This window comes from Alligator mississippiensis, chromosome 13 (assembly GCF_030867095.1).
Source record: "Alligator mississippiensis isolate rAllMis1 chromosome 13, rAllMis1, whole genome shotgun sequence".
In the NCBI taxonomy this organism is placed as follows: domain Eukaryota; kingdom Metazoa; phylum Chordata; order Crocodylia; family Alligatoridae; genus Alligator; species Alligator mississippiensis.
Genome location: NC_081836.1, coordinates 44,348,474 through 44,354,473, shown reverse-complemented (window position 1 = coordinate 44,354,473; position 6,000 = coordinate 44,348,474). Strand labels below are relative to the sequence as shown.

General features: G+C 43.1%; 1 long non-coding RNA gene across 1 annotated transcript in view; it reads right to left on the bottom strand.

Annotated features, from left to right (window-relative positions):
• Positions 1–250: 250 nt before the first annotated feature.
• Positions 251–6,000, bottom strand: part of LOC109284953 (uncharacterized) — an 81,737-nt gene continuing 75,987 nt past the window's right edge. Inside the window, exon 4 of the long non-coding RNA XR_002092603.2 lies at positions 251–2,646. This is a non-coding gene — a long non-coding RNA (uncharacterized LOC109284953). The remainder of the gene's footprint in view (positions 2,647–6,000) is intronic.

Genomic DNA, 6,000 nt, shown 5'->3' with positions numbered 1-6,000 from the left:
ACATATGCCAGCTACTATGTCCATGCAGAGCCCCAGAATCAATGTTGCATCAGTCTGTTCATATGCTTTCCGCTGCAAAGTGAGGCTTAATATAGATCCTGCTTTACATACAGCTTTTCAAGCACAACCCTGTTCAACCTAACAATGGGTGGTTGGACCCAGATTATGCGAGCAGGCCGGGGACAAAAGGGTTTTGAGGCCTTATTCCTCCCTCTTCTGTCTCTCCTTCCGTCGACAGAAAAACACCAAGGAGGCGGTGAGATAAGTAAACGCTTTACTCACAGTTTAGGCAGAAAAAAACTTCTTAACAGCTGTTCCAAGATTAAACTCGCTGATAACTCGAGAGCTCTTAAACACGTTCGGATGGTATACCCAGTCATGATGGGGGCGTCCGGGGGGGAAGGGATTTCATGGATGCAGGACCTCCTCTGAGGGTGATCAGGCCTCTCCGATATTGCGCGGGTCCCCCTTTCTTTTGGCGCGCTCCCCTTTTAAACGGGCTGCATCTGCACGCCCCTGCCAATCAGCGCGGGGCGGGACCACCGCTATCAGGCTGCGCCCATCGCCTCCCCCATGCCATGAGCACGACTTGCTCCTACGTTTGGCGTTTGGTCATTTTTCTTTCTTTTCTTTATCACAAACCCAAGAAGTTCCCTATGCAAAACTCTCTCTGTCAAATATTCCTCGATTGTAAATCAGGAAAGGGGAGGGAATCTTTGCAGGACATTACATCACCCTGATAAATAACTCTTGCAGCATCTCTAATATTGGTGAAGGGACAGTTGGATTTCAGGTGTGATGGTTTCTATTCATAATTACATGAGGCAAAGGGGAGGTCAATCTATCCCTGCTGCAATGTCACTAATTTCAGTGTACATTTGTTCCAGTCAGTCTAAATTACATGTCTGAGCTAATTGGGATGGTGGACTAATATTTTTTATATGTCATTTCCCCCTCATTTTCAATGTCAGACTTTCCCCTGTCTTTCCTCTCCGATGTTTTTGTTGATTTAGTGCAGTTTCAGTGCTTCTAACTATGAGACCAGGGGCACACCGTGTGGTCTGCCAGTCTACTCTTTCCATAATTCCTTCCATGCCTTGCTGCCAGTGGAGCTCAGTGCTAATGTTCCAGCCCTCTTATTCTCTTAAGCAGACGCTGTAAATCAGATCTAATTTGGCAGATCTTTTAAAAATATATTTTCATTTGTTTGTTGGCAGCTGGTTTGTGTTCCCTTCCCTCTTCAGAAAAAAAAACCACAGAAAAATGGAATTATGGCTTTGCACAAAGTTGTACGAGTGTGATCATTACATCATTTTTTGAGAGATTCATGGGGGGGTGTATTTTAAAATCTTATTTTTGATCAGAAAGATTAACTGTCCATTGTAATCCCTGCACTGAGGATTAAATATGCAACTCAGTGCAATCAGCCTACACCATGCTCCCAGCTATACATGTTGCATAACAGAGATACCAATGACTCAGGAGATCCTCAGGACAAGGAAACCCATCATGACAGTGGAATGGTGGCTACCATTGGTGGAAAGGTACTGAGTCCACCAATAGTCAGTTCTACCAGCTAATATGTGAAGGGGCATTATTTCTGGTCCTGTCAGTAACCACAGGCTGAATTATAATCTGCATTTATAAGCTTTGGGCTTTGCCTATACTAACATCTCATCTGATGGAAAGGAACGTGGAGTCTTATTTCCAGGAGAGAGAGTGAAAGAGTGATTTGCTAGTGGTAAGGTGCTGTGGTGGTACAAAATCTTCCCTCAAACCAAGATAGTCTTATTATGGGAGCTGTTAATTTTATGTGCAGTTGTCAGAAGGGTAAGTAAACTCGGTGTGGATTCTGTTTGCTAATAGGCAGGGACTCAATACTAATTAAATTATTACCAGAGCATGTGTTACATTCCTCTTCACACTAACTGTCTGTGTGAAAGCTAATGAAGAATAGCATTTTGGCATGTGTGGTTTTCTCTTGCTTTGGAAATTGCATCCCAGTGAACAAGGGAGATAGCAATTATATCTTGCAGAAGATACAGTCAGAAATGAACCCTCCTTTCAAAGCTCCTTTGGATATCACTGAAGTGTTTTAGGATACAAATAGAAGTCACATTTGTCCTGGGATAAGCCATTTTATTCTGGGACAAAGTGCAATCATTCAGATGTTTGTGTCCATTATGTCAGTATAAATCCTACAAAGGTTCATGGGATAAGTAGTACTAATACTATCCCAGGACATTGTAAAGTAGTGAGCTGAATGGTTATCTTGGGATTGCATCATTGACTCAATGGCAGAAAAGCCGTGATGCATCCAGCCAATTAGTAAACCCCTATTAGAAGGGCAATGTGTATAATTCATGCCAATCCCAGGATATTTCTGTTTCAGGACAAACGCAGGCACACTTTGTACAGGAACCATTACAGCATCTGTTCCTAGCCTTAGCTATTTTAAATTGAAGCAGTGGTATTAGATGAGGCTTACGCTTTCTTTTTTTCCTTGTTTCTTTCTTTCCCTTGTGGTCTTTCTTCCATGTGTCCTCTTGTGAACTCTCTAACACTAATTGCATGAGCAAAGTATTTTTCCCTCCTATTCGTTGCTGTGTGGTATCTGTCATTAGCTTTTGAGAAGCTGTTTGTGATCTGCAAAATATGAGAAAACACAGCAATTTGTTATAAATTATCTTAATTAATATAAATTGATAATGACTTGCAGACGGAGAAAAGCTACAATGGTAGCAACTGACAATTTTCAGCTCTCCAAATGGATTGAAATTACCATGGAACAAGCTGAGCCAGTCAATCGCTAGAATCATTGTTGGCACCAACTTGTGGAAAAGTGACGGATAAAAATGGTCAATACATCAGGCAGCCTTAGCAGTATTGTAAACATATACAGAACAACTGTACCAGCTGAGCTCTGTCTCTAAACTGGTCTACTGAGGAACTGCATACTGAGATGAAGGAAGCTGTAGCTTAGAGGAGGCAGAACAACAGCTTCTCTGAAGCCGCTCATGCAAACCATACCACAATGTACTTTACAGAATTAAATAGAAAATAGAGGGAGAAGTCAAAAATCCCAGACAAAGAAGGAAAATATGCTTCCAGCTAAAAATAAGAGGACACTGATAAAGGAAGGGGTGTTGGAAATGGACCATGCGACACAGGAGAAGGCACTACATGCATTCACTTTGCTCGGAACAAAGGGGCTGAGAGAGCTTGGAGTAGGAGTCAGGGAAGCCAGGTGAGACAATGTTTCTGAGCTAGGCTGGGACAAGATGGGGCCTTGAATTGGTTTTGTAAATAGCTAAGGAGCCCAAAGGTTCATCTGAGAGTGGGTGAGGCTGTGTCACATGCTTTTCCTTGTGTGTGACTGATTAAGTCTCTCCCTTTGCATTTGGATGCTACTTTTAAACTTTATCCAAGTTACTTGAATCCATTTGGTTTTCAAAAACAAGCTTGGAAATTGAATGAGGAGCAGGATTTCTTGTGCTCTTTCCAACACTTTGTGCTTCCAGGCAGGTTGGAAGTCCCACAAGAACAGTCTCTCCCCTAGGAATTTACATCTGTTTCTGGTCCTACAATTTGATGTAAGCCAAACAAAACACTGCATCAAAACATTCACAAGCTTTGGGGAGGGCTGGCCCATTTCTGCTGGGAACAAAGAGGAAACACGAAACAAGTTAAGTAAACATCAGAAAAAGGTTGGAATCAAGTTTAGTTCTAGGGATGGAGAAAGGTTTGAGTCAATTCTTATTTCATCCCAACTGAGCCATCTACCAGTTTGAAGCAGAAATGTTACAAACATTTCAAAGGGTACGAGGGCCCTTTATCACTGACAACTAGCTTTGCCTCTTGAAATGCCCAGTGGAAGGGATGATTTAGGATTAGGAGAAACCAGTAGCTTACTATAGAATTCTTATAGATGGTACTCAAAAGAGAGTTCAAGTCAAATACATCCCCAGGTTATGCTTACTTCTGCATTTATACAGCACTCTACAGACTCTCAATACACAGCTCCATGCTCATAATACTCAATACCAAACATAAATGCTTCTGATGAGATGAGAAACAGCAAAGGATTGTGATTTCTCATTGAGCTTCATAGTTCAATATACAGTTCTGGTGAGTACATGGCATATTTTCTTACCATTTTGCATCTAACCAAGCCAGCTTTTCCCTTATTAAAACAGAAGCAGCAGCAGGACTAGCTTAATCATGAACTTTCACTTCTGCCAGTGACTGAGCCCCTCCTTTAAGAGCTGGTATCTTTAACTCATTTTGAAGACAAAGAGTCAAGAGACAAGGAGCTCCCATGTTAGGTGCCAGGCAAGGAATGGATACATAATCCCTGTAGCTCAGGAAACTGGTGATTAATGCTGCCTCTCTCCCTGCTCCTGGAAGTGGTCCAGATCTGGACTAGGAAGCTCTTCCTGGTCTCGATCTGGCCTTGGATCTAAAATAGTTTGACACTAGGGCTGTGCGAAGATTCGGTCCCTGATTCTATTTGGTGGAGATTTGGCTCGATTCAGTGGCCGAATATCTCAATCTGAATTGAATCAGAGGACCCTTTAATCTCTCCGAATCGATTCGGAGAGATTTGGACAGATTTGGTGATTCGGATAGAGACAGCTTTAAATGGTTTTTCTACATACCTCTAGGTAGCAGGGGCTCGTGATCACTGCGATGGTGGGCAGATGGAGCGTCCCGCAGGACCATGGGGGGCTCCCCAGTGCGCTCGGCAGCAGACCTGGAAGTGGACAAGAAGCACTTCTGGGTCCACCAGGGAGCATGTTGGGAGCCCCTACTGGACCCCTGGCTCAGTGACTGGTCCTGGGTTGGGGGGGGCACCCTGGCAGACCCAGAAGTGGACCAGAAGTACTTCCGGTCCACTTACGGGTCTGCCGCTGAGTACGCTGGAGAGCCCCCCGCGATGCCGTGGTATGCTCCATCTGCCCCAACATCGCAGTGATCATGAGTCGCACCTGGTACCTCAAGGTATGTAGAAAAAAACCTTTTAAAGCTGCGTCTATGTCCAAATCGCTGATTCACTGAATCAGCATCGAATTGTCAGATTTGGATTCGGCTGAATTGAATTGGGGACAGTGATCTGAATCAGATCAAATCACTGTCCCCGATTTGGGCCAAAACCGAATCCGAATTGAATAGGGCCCACTTCGTACATCCCTATTTGACGCCTCTATCAAACTGAAGAAGTGTAATGACTTGTTCACAGTCACAAAGGAATTGTGCTGCCTCAAATCAGTGCTTTAATCACCAGACTGTGCCCACCCCCCACCTTTCCTGACTTCAGGGGAAGGACTCCAGTGCTTAAGGCCAGGCATTTAAGCATTTCATCTGAACAGGGCATAAAGACGATGCATCAGGGCAAATTTCTTGACCATGCTGCTTGCAATAAGTTAGACCAATGCTATTATATATTATACATTCACCTCCAGAGGACTGGAGCAGCAAGAAAGAGCATCACTTTGTAAATATACTACTGTTGTCTAATTATCATTACTGCAAACATATAGACATCTGTGCTAATGTCACCAGCTTCAATCAAGATTCTCATCTTTTTAGTCAGCTCTACACTTGAATGCTTCCTTGAGTCTGGCTGTGTCAGTAACAGTTGGCTTTTAAGTGAATTTTAAATATCAACACCTATTTTAGAGCATGTGGCAACAACAACCGGTGTACATTCTTCAGTCACAGAAGATAGTAACTATGAGCTTAATATTTATTTCTATTATGCTACAACTAAAAGCCTTCTTTGAAAATGTAGCCCCAACACAAATACAAAACAGGCAAATGCAAAGCATTCACGAGGCAATTGTAGTGTAACATCCTGGAGTTCTCAAGTGAAACATATGCCCAAAACATGCAATATGCAAGCCACCTTCCTGTGGGGTTTTTTTTCTTTGTGAACGTTGTTATGAGCAAAACACTTGGCACAGGGAAAAGATCAAGGTTTGTAAATTATTTTCCCAGCAG